Below are 22018 nucleotides of genomic sequence, written 5' to 3' on the forward strand. Positions count from 1 at the left end.
GTCCTGGAGCTCCCATGGAACGGGAAAATTGGGATACTATCACAGGCAGGACATGACCATGATAAATGTAGTACTATCAGGATATATCTTAGCTATGCGGAAAGCACCAGTTTGACTCCACGTTAGAAATTCCTCATTCTGTGGCTCTGAGCCAAGTGCTTATTGGATTTTTGATTAAAACACTTTCCTAGCTGGTCCTGCTTTAAATTCTTTTTCTTGGAAGTCTCCTGGATCATGTGAAGTTTTGGTTTTTTTCACCTTGGTGTGCTTTTTTCTCAGGAAGGTAACAGAAGCTGCACCAAATGACTGACGTGGGTTTGCTGGTTAGGGACAGGCGGGATTCCTCTCCCAGAGTGCTCTTATGTTGTCTCTGTCCATTAAACTTGCTACAAAAACTATTGTCACAACTCTGCAGTCTCTCCTGTTAAAGTTATTCTACTCTTTTTGGAAGTAAATGCTTGTTGGGCCACAAAACGTGACGCGATCATGTAGTGGTTAGGATTCTTATCAGATGCTTGGACCCCTACTTCAAATCACTTGCAGAGAGGTCTTGTCTCAGGCAGTTGCTGTGCTGAACTCATGGTGACTTGCAGATCTCTTACGACATTTTTCTGAAAAGTTTCTGGTTTTGCCATCATGTAAAGTGAGAAAAACCGCAGGTTTGTTATTTTTTACATTTGTTTGAAGGTTGTTTTCTTGTCCAGTTCAAATTAGCAATGCAGAAGAAGGATTTTGGACTCTTCTTTGGAAGCCACTAATATAATGTGAAGTTTTGCCTTTCATGGAAGAAGATTTTGGAGAGGACTTGTGAATCAAAGCTTGAATCAGTCTCTAGATCTGAGTCTGGTCCGTAGCAGTGGAAGGGGCATGGTACACCAGGTTTGCCTGCTGCAGGCCTTGTTCCTCCTCCAGAGCACCCTGCAGCAGCTGCTGTCATAGGCAGAACAGTAGAGTCAATGGAGCCAGGTCTGCTCCTTGCAAGCTGCGGCTTTGGTGGTTTTCAGTATGACATGTCATCCTTAATATATTTTTTTCCCCTTTTCTCTTCCTCTAGAACCCGCTTGTTTTGGCTGGGTTACTCTAACAGAGGTGCCAACATGCTTTTTTGACAGAACTGCGTGAAACACCTGAGTTCATAGGGGCTGAAGGACAACCGTCACAGACAGGGACGTGACTGCTCTGGCTTTGCTGACTGTATGCCAGATTTGAAATCTGTGGTGAGTTACTCTTCCTTGGATTTTTCACTTTTTGTTCACCTTGTTTAGGAATCACCAAATCGTTTATGTTTTCTCCTCTGCGTTTTCTTTTGTGTTTTTTTTTTTTTTTTTTCTCCTATGGGGGAAAAATACTCAATGGAGATGAAAGCATCTCCACTCCAGATTCTGACAGTCCCTGCCCTGCCCTGCCCAAAACCAAAGCACAGCCTGTGCCCCTTAATTGCTGTTCTCACACTGCATCGCTCTGTAGGATAATGCAGTTATGGAGACACCTGAGAAAGTATTAGAAAGGGAATTCAGCACATCCACAATTTTACCAATACGAATGGAAAGTCAGAGCCCTGCCTGTGAGCAGACCTGAATTTACTGAAAGATGGACAGAAGCAACTTTCCAATCCTGCTGCTGTGCTGCTCCTTCTCAAACCAAAATCAGTCCAGTTTTATCAGCCTTTTAGTCCCATCTCAGCTAGGCTTCTATTTGATCTGAAATGTGTAGTACAGGATATCCAAAGCAGGATAGCACAGTATATGGTAGAAATGATGCTTTTAAAAAGCCGTAGCTTGCTCTCATTGCCCTGCAGATTACCCTGCATGTTCTCCCTCTGCTTGTACCACCCAGTTTCATGAGCAGGACTCAAAGTTTGGGATTTATCCTCTTTGTCAAAGTTTTTGGCCACATGAGCAGATGCATTAAGGTGCTTTCCTGCAGATTCTCCTCTAATTGCTCCAAGTGCTGTGACCATCAAGCAGAATTCCAGTTGGTAAACTCTGCAGCTCGTGGACAACTTTTCTTGCCAACCATGCATTACAAAGGGCTAATTGTAAAAGTGGTGCACCTGCTGGCTCCCTTGGTGGCTGGAGCCAACAGGAAAAAAAATAGTAATTTATTAATGATCGAGTCACAAATAGTAATGAAAACAATAGGAGCATCTGAAGGAAGCGCTGCCGGGGGCAGAGGTGCAGGTGCTCTGTGCCCTGAACAGGCTTGTCGGCATTTTTATAAAGCTGCTTTACAGCCCTTATCAATTTCCTACTGCTTTCTGTGTACCCCCTGCCCCTTTGCAAATGTTTTGCCTGCACAACAGGCTCAGCATTTCTTGTTGTAGGTGATAAAATAGCTGTCACCCTGTGGAGGGAGGAAAAAGGCAAAAAATAAAAATGTTAGGTCCAAAGAAACAAAGCAGAAGAACACATTTCAGAGCAAACAAACGAGAGCTAATGGAGCCGCTGAGTCGGCACAGGGAGAGCGATGATGTGATTGTAGCTGAGGAATGCTACAAGTTTTGGGGTGACAAATACTGGAGGGCAAGAGAGGCTCATTCCTTAAACTGAGGCAGTACCTTGTGTTTCTTGGATTTCAAAGGTGACTGGCACATGCACACACCTCAGCCAACACCACCCACAAGGAATTTTGGATCTAGCGAATCTCTCTGAGAATCTCAGCCGTAATTTAAAAAACTACATTACACTGGCGACTCCAAGACCTTTTTTTCTTAAGTAGGCAGAGCAGAAAGCACTGCCAATTTTAGCAACCTCCTTGTACCGTTTGGGTGCTTAAGTCGTCATAACACGTGGTCATGTGTCTCAAAATACAGTGGTTCTTGGAACACTGTGATAATACAACTGATATGCATAAATGAATGTAGAATCTTTGAGAAAAGGTATGTCGAGCTAAGGAGCTCATTTCCTTGCAGCTGGCTTTCACCGCCAGGGCAGCGCAGCACCTGCGAAACGTGGCAGCTGATGACAAGTTGCAGAAGGATCACAAAGACAGTCAGTGGGACTTGATGATCTCAAAGGTCTTTTTCAACCTGAAAGATTCTATCATTCTATGATCAGGTCATGGCAGTTTCTCCTCATGCCCAGGAATGAGGTCAGAGATAACATGCTGTGTGTAATCTTAATGTTTGCCTTTCCTCTGTTTTGACCATCACACATGGCTTTAACGTGTTACTTTCCCTGATAGAAAGCATTACCACAGACATCTGCTTGATGTGCTTCATCCTGTGCGTGGTGGCAAGTGCCTGCAGCGCTCTCCAGGGCTGCATCTGGTAATATTACAATCCAATTCATCTTGCAATGAAGGAAAGCTGCACTAAGTGGAAAATTCTTGCACTGTCATGGTTTAAGTGGGATTTGGAGACTTTTTAGGCTGGTGGGAACTTGCTTGTGTGCCTGAGCCCGTGAGCTGTTAACCAGAGTCTGTGGGTCTAGAAATTATAATTTCTCAAGATGTTGCGGGTGTAGATGTCTCAGCAGAAAGGAGTCAAACTGAGAAGGCAGCCTGGGTCTGGCCCAGTTGTGTACGGGCCCCATGTCCTGCATTTACTAATGTTACACAGTTTATAGTTTATAGTTTAGTTACAGTTTATAGTTTAGTGAGCACACCACAGCCATCATGGAGCAGCTGCCACTGCCTAACCAGTCAGCATGACAGACCAATGCTCCCCAACTTTTCACTGCCTATCCTGCATTTAAGGGAGCAAAAGAGATGCTCTGCCTTTGACTTGATTGTAGTGGAGACAGAGAAAAGACCCCAAATATCTGTAAGAAAGAAAACAATGTGTCTCCCCTCCAGTGGCCCAGATCAGTTCTTCCTATAGTTGAGTCACTCTGCCTAAGGGCTGTTAAGTCAAAGAACCAAAAGCACCATCGTGCTCTGCATCAGATGCGGAGTTGCTTTGTCTTTTTTTGTATTTATTACTGTTGCTGTTCCTTTGTCTCCTTTTATTTTTCCCTTTTTTCTTTTCTTTTCCCATTCCTTCCTTCTCCCCTCACACCCCCAAAATCCCAAACCCTCAGACAAATGCCAGCAATGTATGAGAATGACTTAAAGCGCATAGTTATTTGCCTTAGAGACAGAGCTTCACCTTTTAAAGTTGGTTTTTTGGTTTGTTTTTTTTTTTTTTTTCCTTCGAAACTAGGAATCTTTTCCTGTAAAGTTAGCTGAAATCCTTGTGAATTAACATGAATTCAGGAGGTGTATATTTTGAGAACCGTGTCTAATCCTGTGAAAGCAGCACTAAGAAGGAAGAGTTGGCAATGCTAATTATTGCCCAGCGATTTGAGGGAGGACCTGCATGAAGCGTGGCAGTGTTAACACGACTATGATGGCATGCAGCATGATACATGAGGAAAGGTGAAGGCAAGGCTCATATATCGCCATAACACTGAATCACTAATAACTTACAAACAGTCACCATTTGCTCTCTGCAAAATTAACCTCTTGTCTCCTCCAGCCTGCAAATCCGGTATATAGTATAGGATTTTAAGCTTGACTATTGAAAAATGTCCCTGCAAAGCTGTCCATCAGAACTCTTGCTGCTTTCTGGAGAGTATTATTAATAAAGTTCTCCATAGCAGAAATGGGACTCTTTTAGAGCTCAGATAAGGTATTTTCCCTGTTAAGCAGCTGGGCTGTTTGGCTGTGGACAAATGCAGTGATGAATGACGGGTCAAGGATGGAGCAGGCTGATTTCTTTCCAAGCTTGACCTTGTCTCTGGTCTGACAACTGAAATGACAGATGCATTAAAAAGTTATTTATTTAGGGGAGCTGCAGTGCATCGCACCGTTTGCAAGGTAGCACCTAGTTTTCTAAGAATGTTAGAATAAAGGCTGCCTGAGCCATCCCCTCTGTGCCTGCCGCTTGGTGTACCGCTCTCTTTCTGCAAGCAGCTGCTGCGAAAGCAGGCAGGCTATCCCGTACATTTGTCAGTGATATTCTGTGAACTGAAAGGCAAAAATGGAGCAGGGTCCATGCACAGTGGCATGCTGCTGCCAAGCAAATCACCTGCATATCTGCAAATCACCCTCCTGTGGAACAGCATTAACTAACTATGAAAATGCACCTGAAGGTTTCTGGGCTGTTAAAGGCCCAATGTTCTGGATAAAATGGAACACTGAAGATTAAACAACTTCTGCTGTTCAGCTTCTTACAGCCTCAGTGCACTTAGGAGGCTTTATTTTTTGTGACTTCGGGATTGTTTCTAACTTGTGGAACTGTAGCGTGCTTCAATATTCACTATAGCTGGAACTAAAGGAACAGTTTTGCTTTTTACCTTCATATTGTGGGACATGTGGATGGAGGGGTAGCCAAGCTACATGCCACAAGCAGTCACACTTCATTTTTGGGAAACTGATTATTGCTGAAAGGCAAAAGACCTCAGCCTAAATCTACAGAAAAATGCATGCATAACCCTTCATATTCTACATGTGCCTGCCTAACCTTCTGCTGCAAGTATGAAAGCTGTTTGTGTTTTTTTGAACTAGACCATTATTTAGAAAAATAACCTTGTCTATACATGAAACTGCTGGGCATCATGTTATATCCTCCTGATGAGAGCTATTGTATGGATTAATTTGTAAAGCAAAGTTCAGGAAGGAGGCCATGTGCCGTGACTCTGCATCCTTTTGGAGTATCGGTTGAGTTTAGGTTAAGGAGCACCATAGGAAAACCAAGGAATTGTCACTGAGAAATTCAGTAAGTCTGTTGACCTCAACAGAATTACAGCAGTTGATGCCAGCTTTGAATATAGCCCTTCTTCCATTGCCATGTCCCCTCTCCCAGATAAAACCCCTTTGAAACAACTGCAGCAGAAATTGTGAAATGTATGCAAAAGCCCATTTTGCTTGACAGGACTGTTGGAAGAGCTGGATATTGGTGGGCATCCAACTCACATTAACTTCAGTGGCAGACTGCAGCCATATTCGAGTGACTTTGCAAGTCCTTTCTATGACTTTCCAATTCAAATTGATATGTGCAGTAAATCTGCAGTATCTTTACAGTATTTCATATGTCTGTTACTTTCAGAGGTCTAGTGGCTGGGTCTAGTACGTGGATGAAGCTTGCCTGGAGGCAGCACCTGCAAGGTTTTTCCAGCAGAAAAATCAATGATCTGGTATAAGGAATGATTTTGTGTAATACCAAAGAAAAAGAGTATCAGCTGTGCACTCCAGATACAGTATTGACTGCAAGTACACTTGTTCATTTGTGAGATACAGAGAATTCCAGCCAAGGCTAGGAAGGCTCGGCTACGCTGCTCCATAACGTAGCTGTGACTCCTATTGCCTTCAGAGGGGTTTGGATTGGGTTGCAAATAGGCAAAATGCAAACCCGAATTACCTAGCTACGGAGGTGTGTTGTCCAAGACCCTTCTTCTTCTCCTGGTGTAATATAAGCATGGCAAACATCAGAAAAGTTGCTCAGAACTAGCAGCATCAGTATTTCTTGACTTAATGTGAGTGGCCTCAGGTGGTGAGGGCTCGCTTGCGGTTCAGCAAGGAAAAAAACTGATGTCCTGTTCCTGTTTAAAGGTTGGATCTTTACAGTTTTGGGTGTTTTGGGGGAATGCAGGGTGTACAACAGGCCTAGGCTAGCTCTTAACCTAGCACAACAAAGGCTGGGGGAGGGGCGGGAGAAGGTATGCTTTCCACAATGGCCTGTTTAAAACATTACAAGCAACCTCTCTTCCATCATGAGTCCTGGTTTAAAACTACTGCCCTGGGGCATAAAAATCAACTCCTAACAACTTCCAGGGGGACCACTATTCCATCAATGTTCCCATCAAATGTTGACTCCATGATTAATATTCACCCTCTTTCTTCGTTAATCATCAGTCTTCATTCATTTTTTTGTAACTTCCCGCTGACAGGGGTAGTGTTCGTAGAGCAGCTGGTAGGGAAAACAGAAAGAGCTGAACTGCTGTACACAAGCTGCGAAGGGAAAAAGCCACCTCGGTGCAGTGTGTCAGCTCAAAATGATTCCTAAAGATGCAATTTTTTTCCTAGTCCTAGAAGCAGTGGGGCTGAATTTTTTATAGTCTTTGTTAGATGGGACCTTACGATGACCCATGATTACTATTGTAACTGGGTTTGTACTGTTTTCCTCGAGTGTCATAGCCCCCAGTAATTTAGAGCAGGAACTACAGTGATGCAGAACAAACAGTCAGGATTTGGCTCATAAAATTAAATCTGTCCATGATCCTAAAATAGAGTTTTGCAATTAACACTTGCACTGTAATTTGTGAATTGGAAATGTTACACATGAGACTGAATCTCTTCCTCACTGCCCAGCCTATGAATTGAGACCAGTTATTGCTTTTTCCCTTGTCCTGTCTCTCTGGGCAGTTGAAATTGTCCTTCCCGCAGAGGGAAGGCTCCCTGACTGTTGTCCAAGACACTGTTTAAACACGTAAATTCAGTAGTAGGTATGTTTGGGGTAGATATGCACTCCTAGACTAGATGCTGGACATTAATTTACTTTCGAGAAAGCAGTATGGCACTTTCTGTTTGCTCTCAACTCTGATAACTTCATACAGAGATCTGGAGGTTGCATTCCCCAGACTTAGACTTTATCCCTTGAGAAGCTTTGTAATATGTGCTTTGATTTGTTTGATAGAAATGCTGAATAAGGTGTCCTTACCATTGTGATTGTGGTAATATAAGCAAAAAAGAAGCAAAAAAAAAAAAGACAAATACTTGAGTTATAAAATCTAGAGCTTGGTTTGGTCCTCTCAGACATATCAGAAATTCTGTATGAATCAATATTTAGGTCAATGAGTTGGACATTAAGTCAACGAAGTCAAAACTCACAGGACAATCTTGCAAGTAAGAGGAAGATTAGTTTGTTATGGCTTTTTTTCCTAATCAGTTGATGGTACATGTGTAACCAGGTCCCTCAGTGTAGATTTGCAGCTTGCACAACTAATGGCAGTCACACATCAGTGACGGAGTGGCTGACAGGACTTTGCTAGGAGTCTGTCTTCCACTTCTCCAAGAGAGAAGGATCACCTTCAATCTCAGCTTTTCTTTATCATTTCCTTTCTGGGATGATTTTATTGCACTGGCGTTTTCTGCCTCTTTCCCATATAGAGCACGCTTCTCACAAGTGTGTCGTGCTCAGGAGACGTGCTGGAGCATCCTGCCTTATTAGAGCATGTTTCCCTTCTGCTTCAGACAAGCACAGAGAGTCATTGGTTTGGGTAATATATTTATTCATCATCCACACGAAAAAAAAATCTTGCCCTGTGTAGCTGTAGCATTCATTGACTGGCATTAACAATGAATGCATGTGTACTTCCATACATAGCAAATTTTAATGCAACTTTTCTGGGGAAAAAAGAAAAAAAGCCACACAAATGGGTTTTGTTTCCTTGTACAGAACAATATTGCCTCGAGTGCAGGGCTTGTACTTGTTTGCTTATTTTCTGTTAACTTTTTTAGGATGAATCTTTATCATTAAAGATAAAGCTAATGAGAAATAAAAAGTTGCTCAGTATAAATTGCATCTTTTGCAACACAGGTGAAGAAATAATTGAACATGGTAGAGTTCTGGTATCATTTGTGAAAGCATGATAGATTCAAGGAAGGTCAATAAATAGGTAACAAAATGACACTGTTGTAGTGCTGGGCTGGATAAGCACCCACTGTAACTTTTGCTGTTTCAGTCAATCAGAAATGAACTTTGCTGCAGAAATAATTTAAAAATGCAGATCTCAACTGATTTTGGATTTTACACATCTTAAATTAGAAAACTTTTAAGTTGCACTAAAAGTGTTTACATTTTATAAACCGAAATTATGCTAAATCTTCATTATTTTTTCCCCTTCTCTTCTAGGCAGAATTAAGTCACTGCTGTAAGTGTTTAAAAGCTTTCTCTATGTTCCTAATATTTTTTTTTTCAACAACTTAAATAATGATGCGCAGGTGTTACTTAATTTTTCTCTCTGCCTTTATTTTCCAAGTTGTTTACCAATATCTTTTCCAAACTTGCTCTACATTTTGAAACCTCATTTGCCATTAAGAGAAATGAAGCATTAAAAAGAACAGTGAAACATTTGGATATGATTCTGTATGGGGGAAAAAAGGGCAATAGCCAGGACGTAATTATAGCTTTCACTTCATAGCATTTGATGAAGTGAAAGAAAGGATACAAACTATATTCAGCTTTCACTAATAGTATTTAAAATTGGTGGCAGAAACTTTACATTATCAATTGAAAGCATTGCACAGGAAGAATTTTGGGTTTGACTTTTGTTTATGAAAATGGGGGTGGTGGTGTATCTTGTATAGTTTTTATTCTTTCTTCACCAATTCCAGCTTAAATGTCAGTATTGGAAGATTTTTCTCTCACAGCCTTTGCTTTTCTGTCAGTTTTGTGCCTTGATAGTTCCTGTTTTCAAATCTAAGGCGATTTGTCTGGTATCAGAGAGAGACGAGTCTTTTACTGGTTTTTATTTACTGATGCAGAAGCAAAAGGATATACTGTTGCTGTAAACGCATGCACAGACTGATTACACACCATCTCGACATCTAATTTATATACTCCTTCCTTACTAAATTAATGTGAACAACTGCAGAAGCCTGCTAGGAATGTGCAAGTGGCTACATTTAAATGTTCTCATTTTTGTACACAAACTGTGACCCATATTTGAAAGTGCTTTTCAAACCGTAGATTGCTAAGGGTGTGGAGGTTGAATAGCTCCACTACTCAGCATGCCCCTAACGTTTGTGTAAGAGATAAGCGAAGTTCGTCCCATTGTTTTAGAAGAAGGCGAAAATCACCGGTAAATTTGGACAATCCAGCATCAGTGTTCTCATTACCGCCTGAGTGTGGCTATTTATTCTTTAAGCGATGTTTTGGGTTAGAACGATCTTCTTTTCTCTCATTTGTATCCCGACAATTGTCAGCTGCCTGGGCACTGGCTTCCTAAATCTGCATCCATCTGCAACTTTATTCAGGGAAGTCGCTTCTGTCCTAGCATGTCGCTATGGATCAGTGCAGGGTCCTGACAAAACCCTTTTTCTTTCTCTCATCTTTGCCTCAGCTTCCCCACTTAGAAAACCATTAGGGCTCCATCTCTGCTATGCAAAGTGATTAGGGCTTAAATGAAGAAAACCATGAAAGTGTTGATGCACCCTCATTTCAGCAATGATACACCTTTGTCCTATGGGAATAGTGTCGTTTTAAACGGCTTAAGCTCTTTTGTCTTTCAGAGCTATTAATCACGTTTTTGCATTCAGAAAGCAGTTGGAACAGCAGTAGGTAGATAACTCCACTTACTTGTGTGAGGGGTCCAATAACAGATAAAATAGCATATTATGCCTTTAATTACTACAATTGTAGATCACATTTCATGTTACTTTTTAGACAGGAAATAATAGTGGGGGCCTACAGGGAAATGTTATATGCTTGCCCTCCTCCATTACCCCAAAGATTGCTTGCTGTAGCATCAATAGCGTGAGTAGGAAAGGTCTCCAAAGGACAGTTTACCGGCTCACTCAATCCCCGGCTGCAGCAGCCGCTGCTAAAATAAAACAAACATCAGCCACGATTAGCCATGCAATGGGAAGGGTTGCCATTAGCTGAAGAGGACAGTTGTTATACCCAAGTGTCTGGACCTTGGAGACTACCCTTGGCTGGGCCTGTTCGCTGCTCTTGTCTTGGAAGAGAGCTGGGAGCGTGGCACCGGCTGCCAGGCAGGGTGGTACAGCTCTGGCGGGGCTGCTTGGCTCGCAGGGGCTGGTGAGCCCCAGCACCCTGGGTGCTTCCGAGAAGGTAAGGCACCAACTGCAGCCTTACCAGGGAGGGAACATGTTCAAGGGAATAAAGATAAGAGAATTAGTAATAATAATTTTTGTTGGGTGTTTACTTTTGAAGCGCAGGGCTAGACTCCTTAAGGAGGAGAACAAAACTACCCTGTGAATACTTCCCTATCACCAAGAACTGTGAGTACAGAAAAAAAACACATCAATGCTCATCAGCAAGGGCAAGACCTTTACGTCAATGTTCATTTGCAGAACAAATGTGCTGCGGTATCCTCCCTGGGGTTGTAAATATCCCCTTTGTGCTCGTGCAGGAAAGGCTGTTGCCCGAGGTGGATGGGTCGCCCTAATGGGCAACCTGGCTTAGTGTAAAGGGAGCCCACCCGTCCCTTCCTCCTTGCCCATCACCCTTTTTCAGAAAACTCAAATACTGTCTAAGCACCATCGTAGTAAAGGCTGATCACCGGGCTCTCTTTATGGTCCTCCTTTCCTCACGTGGGGCAGCAGGGGGAGAGGTCTCACCACCCTGGCCCGCAGATGTGTATTACTGGAGGGGAGCCGGGATGCTCAGCAATCCCCTCCCCCCGCCCCCCAGCTCACCTCTGCAATTGCAGGGCCGGAGCACAGCGGCAGTTACCCTGCAGCAAACTGGGATAGGAACCCAGAGCACACCAGCGATTGTGCTGCTGCTCGGCGGAGCTGCCTTACCCAAGGAGTGACCCACCTCTTAGTAAACGCCACCCGACCTGGAGCAAGCGTATGCAGCTTGCACTCACCGTGGCAAACTTGTGGTTCCTCTTCATCTCTCTGTGGGAGGATCGGAAGGTACCGGTTTTATTTTCCTGCTAAGCTGCTTTAACCCAGGTTGCTGTGGGAGTGCGAAGCTCTTGCATTTATCACCATTAAATAAGAAGCAGTAAGCTCTTGGCTATGCTGTGAAGAGCTTGCCTTTCCTGGGTAGTAAATCTGCAGTAACTCTCTCTTACAGTTTTATTGAGGGTTGTCAAGTGTTTATTCAAAAGGCATTTCCGTGCATTCAACAGTCTTCTAATCGGGCAGTGAGTGGTAATGTTCTCTCCGGACAAACTGTTACTGCTGTGGTAAAATTTGCTCTGTTTAGTCAATAGACTGTCCACGTTGGGAATTTGCTGGGTGGAGAGAGGAAGCAGCACTGTATTGGCATACGGTTTCTACAAAATGGAGTTTGAACTATGTCACTTAGAGAATCAGCTTTCCCAGAATGTCTGGAACGTGTCCTGTGCTGTCTCAAAAAGCACTGTAAGACAAGAAAACCTGTAGAGAGACAAACCTTCATTCAAGAATGCTTGTGTCACGCTGGTGTCCACCTTGTGTGGCATGGCTGAGCTGAGCCCAGGCAGCCACCCAGTCCTCATGACAAGCACTACGGAGGTGCCCATTGCTGAAAGTGGCTGCTGCTGCTTGCTGGCCCCATGCAGCGTGAGCATCCTCCACTGCTGTGTGCAAGGAACGTTTAAAGGTGGTCTCCACCTTTAAACATAACAGAACCTGTTAATTAGCAGCGTGGTTTAGAATGAAATCCTTTTCTAGGGCCATCTGGAAACCTGGAATGGGCACTGGGAGGAAGTGTGTGTGTGTGTGGGGGGGGGAGGGTGAGGTTGGAGGTTGGCTTGATTTATTCAGAGAAAATAAGTTAATTTTGCATTTGCTCTGTCTCTTCTTTTAGCTACTGGTTGTTGGGATGAAGGCGTCGGAAAGGAAGTTGTCAGATGAAGGGGATTGGAAAGGATTCGGCCAAACTTGCCAGGTAACAGTGAGTTATTTCGGACACAATAAAAGCAGGCTCACATCTGGATAAGGTGTGACCTACGTGTGGCTGTGTCCCTGCCCGCGTCTGCTGGGCTCTTGTGTCTCTCCTGCTGCCAAAGCCTTCTGCCTGCACGGGATGAGCTCCTGCTCCTTCCTCAGAGGGAGTCAGAGGAGGAGGAGGGGTGGTTCAGCCATGCTAATCCAATGTGCACCTGGACAGCTGGTACTTCTCGCAGTGCCTTCATTTTAAAGCTATCCATCATGCTCAGGGGATCACATCCAGGCCCTGAATTGCAGAACTGGCACCTTGGGAAGTGCTCAGCTGTGAAAACTGACTTGGCAGGACAGCTTTGCCATATGAAAAAAAAATGCTTTGACTTTCTTATTTTTAAATGGTAAGGTAAATGAAAGAGGCTGAACCAACTCGTAGGCATTTTCAGTGGCTATATGGCCCTCCTGTGTCCTGCTGTTGGATGGATACAGGCAAGTCTGACCCAGGTGAATAGATTCAGTACAGATGGGAATGGGCAGACTTGCATCTGCAGACTGTCACATCTTTAGAGTTGGCCTCAAGTGTCATGTTGAACTTCAGCCTTCTATTCATGTGTGCGTCTCCGTGGCAGAACGGATCAGTGAAAAAAAATTCAGGCTCTTAGGTCAGAGGTGCAGACTTTGGGGCTGAGGTTTGATCATCACAGGATGCTATGGTGCTCGCAGATGAGAAGTTTGGGCCGATGTGATATCAGGTGCAATGGGTCTTAACTTCTAAGTTATTTGAATGCTGTGCTTTAGGATCTGTACAGCCATTCAGGTGAGGACAGCTTTTTGAGGGACCAGCTGACCTCAACCTGATGATCTGGAAGTGAAATGAAGTTATACCAAAGAACAGCTGATGAATTTTCCCTGGTTTTATTCCTGGTACTTTAGATTGCATTGGTTTAGCAATTTGCAGGAGTGGATTGCATAAAGATAATAGGAGGCTTAATTAGTGTGCAAAGTGCTTTGAGATCTTCAATGAAAGGTGAAATAGATGCAGAAAGTTATCTTCCCTCCTCCTCAGAGGCTGTGTTTCAGTAATGCATGAAGTGACCCCTAAAATATAATATTAATTCTGCAAAGCACTTGGGAGTTCTGAATCAAAGGTGCTATGCAAATACATTCTCACTTTCCTTTACCAGTCCGTTTAAGCCAGCCAGTCCACCATTACCGGTGATTCTCATTTAATCAGAATTCAGCCTTCAAATTTTCTGCAAGTCCATAGATAAATAAAGCAGCAGCCGTAGTTGATCATTTATTTATAAATCTATTTATAATCTATGTTTTGCATATTAATCAAAACTACTCCATGTGGCAATTCCTGATTAAGAACCATTTTTTTTGTCTCGTCTCTCTTGCCCCTAGATAATATGCAAAGAATTAGATTAGAAATAGTTTTTATAAATAAATTATGATAAACTCCTGCTTTATTTATATACTCAGACAATGGTGCCACTGTTCCAAACACTGGATTTCTCTTTCCTTCTCCTCCTCTTCCCATCTCCCTGCCATGTAAGCTACATTGGTTGTGGCACTCAGAGTGGTCCTTTAAATGGGAAATGTTTGATTTTTACATGGAAAAATGCCGCTTCCTGACTCAGGTGAGACAGCCCCGGGCCTGACCTAAGGCGGCATTGTCAGAAGGAGTTGAGGAGTTCAAGGTACTTCTTATGCACACAAAAACTAAAGGGGAGAGAGTGTATAAATTGAGAAAACATCTTGCAAATTTTGGGGCTGGAGAGTGTGACTTGACGGGCGGTCAGGAGGCAGAAGTGTTAGAAACAAGGGAACAGAGAAAAGCAGCTCTGAAAAAAGCAGGAGCTCTTTGAACCTGTCCTTGTAGATAAGGACTAAATACAAATTGTTTTTCTAAAGGTTGATTGGATGAAGATGATAACTGCAGAAAGCAGGTAGCTAAGATCTTGATGACGGGAAGCTCTGCAACTGGGCAGCATCTCCCATGTTGCACACTGAGCTCTTGGGCACCCCTGGAAAATGCTAATAGCACATACTCCCTTTAGCTTTAGCGGTAAAAGGGCTATGTCAGGACCTATGCATTTGTGAGTTGCCGTACCGCATGAAGCTTCTGATTTACTGTGAGACCTGACTGTTGAGTGCCAGCAGTACACAGGGTCTGGGGGGCTGTGCTTTGCACCCCCATTGCCCAGGCATGATGGGTCTCATCCAGGTCCAGCCCCAGCACCTGCGGGCTCCTCCTCTCCCTGATTTTCCCTGAAGCAGGCTGCAAATAGAATGTAAACCAAGCTGCCTGGATTTTGTCAGCGTGCCCAGCTCCCCGGTCCCGGTGCCATTGCCATTTTGCAGGGATGCGGCTGTTGGCAGGGTTACACCGGGCTTCAGCTGCGCGGTGTAGGGCCAGGCTGGATCTGTTTGGGCAAACTGGGATGCAACCGGTGCGTGGGGCTGCTTCCATGGGAGGGTTTTGGAAGCTGCCTTGCACCCTTCAGGAGCAAGTATCCATTGAGATCAGTGTCTAGCTATACTTCTTGTGTCTAGCTAAATGAAGCTTTGATACTGTGCAGTTAATTCTATCAGCAAAATAGTCCTCATCTATAAAGGTGTGTCTAGCAGCTCCTATGTACAGTCAGTTGAAGTGTATATATTTGAAAAACAGTGAACTAGAGTATGTTATCGTATATATTTTTATATATACAATATAATATATATTTTATATAGGAATATAATTAAACACTGATAGTATCATATGTGCTGCATGTTTGATTTGGCCATGGTGGGACTAGTCAAATGTTTAAATAGTTTTAATTTAATCTAGGGGTTTTGGTTATGTGCATATTACCTGTTGTGTAAGCATTTTAGATCATTATGGAATACAAATGTGGCATTGCAACCAGTTGGCAAGAATTGAGGGAAGTTACCAGATAGCGTTAAGTCCCGGAGTCATGTGTATTTGTGGTACAAATCATGTTTCTAGCCTTAAGGGCTGAACGGAAAAGGTTTATAATAAAACCTAAATACATTCTGAGGACAGGAAGAAAAAGAAACAAAGGGAAAAAAATCCCTGAATTTCTTAGGTCATGATGAAGGAGATCAGGAATTAGGGTATGACCAGGGCTGGGATACTTGGCTTCACTTCCTACTCCTGCCACCTACTTTCTGTGTGACTTTGAACAAGACAATTTTCTTTGTCTGTGTAAACTGGGAATTATAACAACTTCCTATGTTGTGGCAATCTAAGAAGACTAAATACTGCAGCTACAACCATATTATTTAAGAGAGAGTTTTGGATACAAACAGATAACTTTGAAGGACTCTGCCATGCACCTGAGATCTCTTCAATCAGCTATGAAATGCAGCAGCTTCTGGGGTGGGACATGGCATGCCCTAGAATAAGAGCTGTCACGTTACAGAGTAAATGTTTCTGGAGAGTTGGTGTTACTGCAGCTTGCCTGAAGACACCAACTAAAGGATTTCTATGTGCACACTTGAAGAAACTGAACTTGTAAACACAAGAGTTTGGAGTTGAGTATTTATTCCTGTTTTGTTGCTCTGTTTTGCAGAGGTAGCTGCTCAGAAGTGGAGGCAATACGGTATCAGCTAGTCAGAATTTAACAGATCTCTAACACAGAGCAACAAATGTCTGCTGAGGGCCATTCTTCCACCAATCTAGAATTCATAGGTGAAAAATACTGAGCTAGAATAATGTTGAGGAGCAACTTTAGGCTAAGAATGTTGTCTGAAATTATTTGTTCAGCTGACTGCTGAACTTTCATTTAAACAAGGGCTGATTTAGAAGAGCAGTGAGATACTGTGGTTTGGGCTTTCCACTCATTAGTGCTCTGTTCCTCTGGCTCCCGGCTTGCAGCCTTACACGTCTTACGTGTAGCACTATGGCATTAGCCCTTGAGTACCTGATGGTGTGTAGGGCACAGCGTATAGGGCCAGGAATGCATGCCCTGCTGTGCTTTATCTTGCTTAATGAATGCTGTTCCTTCAGTGACTTTATTGCCTTCTGTGTGTTCCAGGTTCCTTAATTACTTTCTGCTTGGCAGACAAGATTCTTTCATTTTTTATTTTTGTTAAGTATTACCAGATTCCCCCAACATCACTATCCGCAGGGAGAATGTCATAATAATTGAACCACAAACAAGCTATATGAAAAAGAAGACAAAAGGGACAAATTTAAGTCATCTCTTCTTTTACCATCAAAAAAGAAAAAAAAGTAGAACTGGAGGCTCAACTATGTTCTTCTACCTTTAGAAGAAGGGCATGAGGCATCTCCACACATGCCAACTGTGTACACAAAGCCTGTGGGCAGAGCCAAAAGGTCAGACCTGGAGGCTAAATCAAGGCGTGGTGCATGATTAAACTGCCTGGTTGTAATTACGGCCTTTGGCAGTGAGGTTTCTGTTGAATTATCCTCTCTTTGTGAGGATGTAGACTCTCCATTGCTTTGCCTCTGCTGTTATAAATGACTTGATGAACTCTCCTTCTGTCCTTCTATGTTCTAAGTTCTTCCATATTTGCAGCTGCACATTAACTCAGTGACTGTGATCCCAATATCACCAACCTGTGCTTTTTTGTTTTCCTTTTAAGTAACATTAAGGCAAAGTGAATCTTGGTATTTGTTAGGCTATTTTTTTCTCCCTTTGTTTCCACTTGCATGAAAAACTTTGTGTTTAAAAAAAATAATCACTAAGCTTTCCCCCCTTTCTTAGTTACTAAGACAAGGCTGAAAACACAACTCACTCTATCCCAATAGGGTCAAAATACAAAGGCAAATTCAAGCTGTGAAATGGAGTTTGATTGTTCATTTGTAGACTTTGTCTCTCATGATCTCAGAATACTGCGTATTTGTACCGATTTTCTCCTCCTCTTCTATTGACTATCCAAAAATGCCTTTTGTATTCTCTCCTCTGAAACTCAAAATACAGTAAAAAACCAACTTTGTACTGGTTATTCAAAAGTTGGGTTTAGGTAAGTGTCAGGGCTTAAGAGATTTTACTCTAAGGGTTTCTCTTTACAAACTTCGTAGAAAAAATGAGGAGAGCAAGCTTTCCTTGAAAACTAGTTTTATTTCTTGAATTTTTATCAAACTGAGAGGTGTCATTGTCCTGGCATTTTGGACTGACTATATAGCTAATGCTTTTTTCCTCTCAAGAGAAAACATAGGTTGCCTTTACTATGTGTGTGATTGTTTGAGATGATTCTAACTTCCACAAAATAAGAATTGTATTTTTCTCAGCTGAAGACCTGTCTCTTTGTACATTGACCTAACATCCAGCCAGGATCAGTGAACTGAGGTGGGTTTTGTGGGCAGAAGGTTAAGACCTTGGGGACCAAATCAGTTTCAATACTTGCATCGTGCTAGTTAACAACCCTGGTGCTGTAGCTCCACCACTCCTGGGATTTTATCCACTGACTTGTCTGCCTTGCTAAACTATCTTTGCTATTTTTAACTTCTGTGGAGGAAGAAGAGAGTCTTGGAATTGGCATGTGGGAATTAATCTAGAAATCCTGTTTAGGTACTTCCTCAAGGGTTTTAAGGAGTGTAAAAAAAAACCCAAACAAGCAAAAACCCCCACTAGTAACTGCCTCAGATGTCATCTGAAGATACGGCAGAACAGGCAAGAACATCAAAAGTGTTGGGAAACAAAGAGAACAATATGTGCCCTCTTGTGAGCATGCAGTGATTTAACTTCGGAACATGTGCGTCTTCTATTGAATTAGGATGTTGTGTTTGCAGGGAGACTTGCCTCTGAGATGATGATGATTTATTGCTATGCTTCATTTGAAAATTGGCAAATGGAGAAAACCAGGTGCAAGGCCAGGGAGGGATGAAAATTCTTGTTCATCAGGACACTTATGACCTTCACAGTAAAACAGAAGAGACCTTATCCTGTGCAGCCTTCTGCAGAAATCATGTTCTGGCTTCAAGCAGAGGCTGTGGAGATACATGGAGAGGCAACCTTCCTTCAGTCTATCTGGGATCCCATGGTCCCTGACTTGTCCACCGGTGGAGTGACCCGTCCTGCGTGGAGGCTGTTCTCCTGGCATATAGGTCCTATACTGGGTCTGCACGGGAGCGAAATGCTGGAAACAGCTGTAGTCCTTTTGAAAGGTCTTACCTGAAATATTACAGGGTCGAAAATCTTGCCTTGGTGAAGCAACCCAACTGTCTGGGTATTCAGACAGGACTTCTCATTGTACCATGTGGGTAGAGCTTCAACGGGCAGGCAGGTTTGTGTGCTTTCTGGCAGCAACCGTTTGCCTACTGGAAGCAATGCGCTCCTTGGAACACAGGAGCAGAAAGGATGCATTTCCTTTTGTATCATCTTTTGTATCATCCTTGTAGCTAAGCACACCCTTGGGTTGAATTGTAAGCGATTCTAGGCAAACGTAAGATTTGCAAATGATGACTGAAATTTCAGCTGCTTGTAGTGATCTCCAACAGTTTTTGTCATTTTGTTGTTGTGCAGTTGCACAGGACTGAGCAGCACAGAGGAAATGTCTCCAAATGCTTTTTTTGGGTGTAAAGGCATAAACGGAAAATTGGTGCCCAGTAACTTGGCTGTAGGAAATAGATGAGATGACCCCAAGTACTGAAAACTTCAGGGACCCTTGCAGAGGTGCCTGCTTTTCTGGCATATCATAACCAATTAGGATCTCAGAGCTGTCACCCAAATCAGGTCAGAATAAACCCATTTCAGATAGAAATGACGTGCCTAATTTCTAATCTACCCATAGCGCAACAGAGATCTGAGAAAATGGAAGACAGCAAGATATGTTTTGGGGAAAAAAACCTTTTTCAATTTTAAGTGTTTTCTTACAGTGTTAAAATTTCTGTATTTCTGATGGGAACACAAAAAGGAAGGACCTCTGTTTTGCCTGGAAAAAAAAACGGCCTTGGCCAAATTCATGGCCACTTCTCGCTGAAGCTGAGATGGTGCTGGGGAAGCGTTGCAGAAAGCCCAAGGACCTGGATCTTTACATTGTTTATGGGAGGCTGCCCCTTGGACCCAGACAGAGGGAAACTCAGGGTTTTTAAGCTATGACCAGGGGCTCTTGCAGTGAAAAAGAAAGGCAATCCAGCAAGCTGCCTGCTGCTTACTGCCAACAGCTCCTGATTACTTCAGCTAATTTCAGGGCCTGGAAACATTGTTGACAATGTGATTTCTGAAACATAGGAAGTGTTACTTGGTGGTGCAATCTGTACCATATCTGTGTCAGGAGTTTCACTGCTGTCACTTGCAGCAACTTTCACCGCTCTATCATCATCTCCCAGAACTAATTACCTTAAACTGATGAAAACAGATTTTTAAAAGTAAAATGCTTTCAGTTATTTGCTTTTCACGTTGTTTATGCAGTTGTTTTAGCATGCTCTGTTGAGCTATATGCTTGCTTACATCAGAGAGAGGACCAGAGCTGTAGCAAGGCGCTTTGGAGGCTGGTGCAAAATGTGTGGCCCACATTGCCTTTGCCTTGCTCTGTTTCACACAGCTCTCTGCTGTCTTTGCATCTCCCTTCCATCTGCTCCCCGTGACCTGCTGACAGCCACATCCCTTCTGCTCTCTGCTCTTCCCAGCTGGCCACAACACCCCTTGCTGATCCCATTTGCCATATATATATATATATATATATATATATATATATATATAGGGTTTTTTTTCCCTCTGCCTGGAAATAATGCTGATCTGCATTTACACTTGCCTTTCATATCCAAACAGAATAATGCTACAGAGCATCTCTGTTCTTAAGGCAAAATTCATAAAATACACTCTGGTCTTACTTTAGCATCTCCTAATGCTGCATTTCCATGACTCTAAAGAGTGCTGTAGTTTATAAGCCCTGATGCAGGACTGAGAACTTAGAGTTTGCCTGTATTACTAGTGGGTGAACAAACTCCTTGAAGTTTAGAGGATCCAACATGATGAACTGCATTTTTTTGTGGAAAAATTCTATAATCTAATTTCAGAAAAAATAAATTGTAAGATAGTAATTTTGATAAAAGGCTTATTAGCAAGTATGTATGCCATTTTGCATGAGCACTTGGCATATGCTTCTTGCTGGGACAGTTTTAGGTAGATCTGACAGTTGCTCACTAAAGCAAGTCCTGTACCACTGGAGCTTCTTTGCTGCACAACTTGCATGTTTGGGTTTCTTGTGTCTCAGCTTCTGAAGGAAAGTTATGGAATATAAAGTGAAGAAGCTTGTGCCCCATGATCAAATTTGTTCCAGTGATTTATTTCTTGTTAAAATTATTCACAAGGCTTAGTATTCTTCGCTTACACTTGAATTTAAATACCAGGAAAGAAAGTGTCCTTTCTTCCTCCTCACCTAGTTGAAATTATTACATTTTAACAACCTTAAAATATTTTGATTCAATACTGAGGCATTTCAAATTTCTAATGACACTTTTATGAAAGATGAAACTAAAACATAGAGAGACTTACTGTGTTTATTACTATCTCAGTTGCCCAGTGATAATAGAACTTAAAATAAAAACTAGTTTAACTCATAAGACCTTTTCCTAAGCAGTCACTGACAAACTACTACTGTTTACTACCCATTCAGAACTGCTAGTTTAACAGTGGCCATATCACCTCTGTCTGTTTGGCATCAGGCAATATTGTCCTGCTGTCCTGGGCTTGCCTCTTGCCCCTGTGTCTTCAGTACAAATTTTCACCCTCTCCTCCCCTTTTTCACATCAGCTTCTTGCACTCTGACACCTGTGATATGCATCCATTCAGCCAGTGCTTTAAGAGCCACTCTTGGTATCAAAACAAAATTTACATGTGGAGAACAGATCTCTGAGTTATCTTATGAAAGGAATCTGCTTGCTGGCTTTTGTAATTTTTATTTTTGTGTGTGTGTGTGTGTGTTAATGGATCACTTAGAAAATAAGTGAAACTTTTGGTGTCCATTAACTCATTTAACTAATGCTAAATTGCACTTGAGCACCTGTGGACACACTTGTGAGGCATGTTAATACCAGAGGAATTCATTAGAATTGGGACTATTACTTCCAGTGTAAGATGAATTCGTAATCATGGGAAATCTGAAATAAGAGCTTACCAAAATATACTCGTTAGCATGTTAAGTATCCATTAATGCAGTGGAATGACACACAAACTTTTATAAATACAAATGAAATCCCCACAAAAGGGGGTGGCACAGAGAAGTTCTGAACAGGAGAGTATTCATAATATAAAACATGGAAATTCATCTCCTACCTATGACCCTTAGTATGTATAGGGGGGAAGAAATTAATACAACACTTCCCTGATAACAGAGCTTTTATATATATTATAAATCACACCAGAAGTTTCCTTTGAATTTCAGGATTTCCCTTTCTCCTTTAAGAGAAAAAGGCTTATTTTTGTTTCTCCATTTTTCAAACAGTGCAATTGCAAAGAACCAAGATCTGAGCGGAACAGGGCTCAGGAATGACCGT

At 42.5% G+C, this 22018-nt stretch overlaps 1 long non-coding RNA gene across 1 annotated transcript in view; it reads left to right on the forward strand.

The window, feature by feature from the left end:
- The first annotated feature begins 10792 nt into the window (after positions 1-10792).
- The window catches only part of LOC130156529 (uncharacterized), a 208630-nt gene continuing 197404 nt past the window's right edge, over positions 10793-22018 (forward strand). Inside the window, exons 1-2 of the long non-coding RNA XR_008824455.1 lie at positions 10793-11586; positions 12467-12547. This is a non-coding gene — a long non-coding RNA (uncharacterized LOC130156529). The remainder of the gene's footprint in view (positions 11587-12466; positions 12548-22018) is intronic.

Source organism: Falco biarmicus, chromosome 10 (assembly GCF_023638135.1).
Source record: "Falco biarmicus isolate bFalBia1 chromosome 10, bFalBia1.pri, whole genome shotgun sequence".
Taxonomy (NCBI): Eukaryota; Metazoa; Chordata; class Aves; order Falconiformes; family Falconidae; genus Falco; species Falco biarmicus.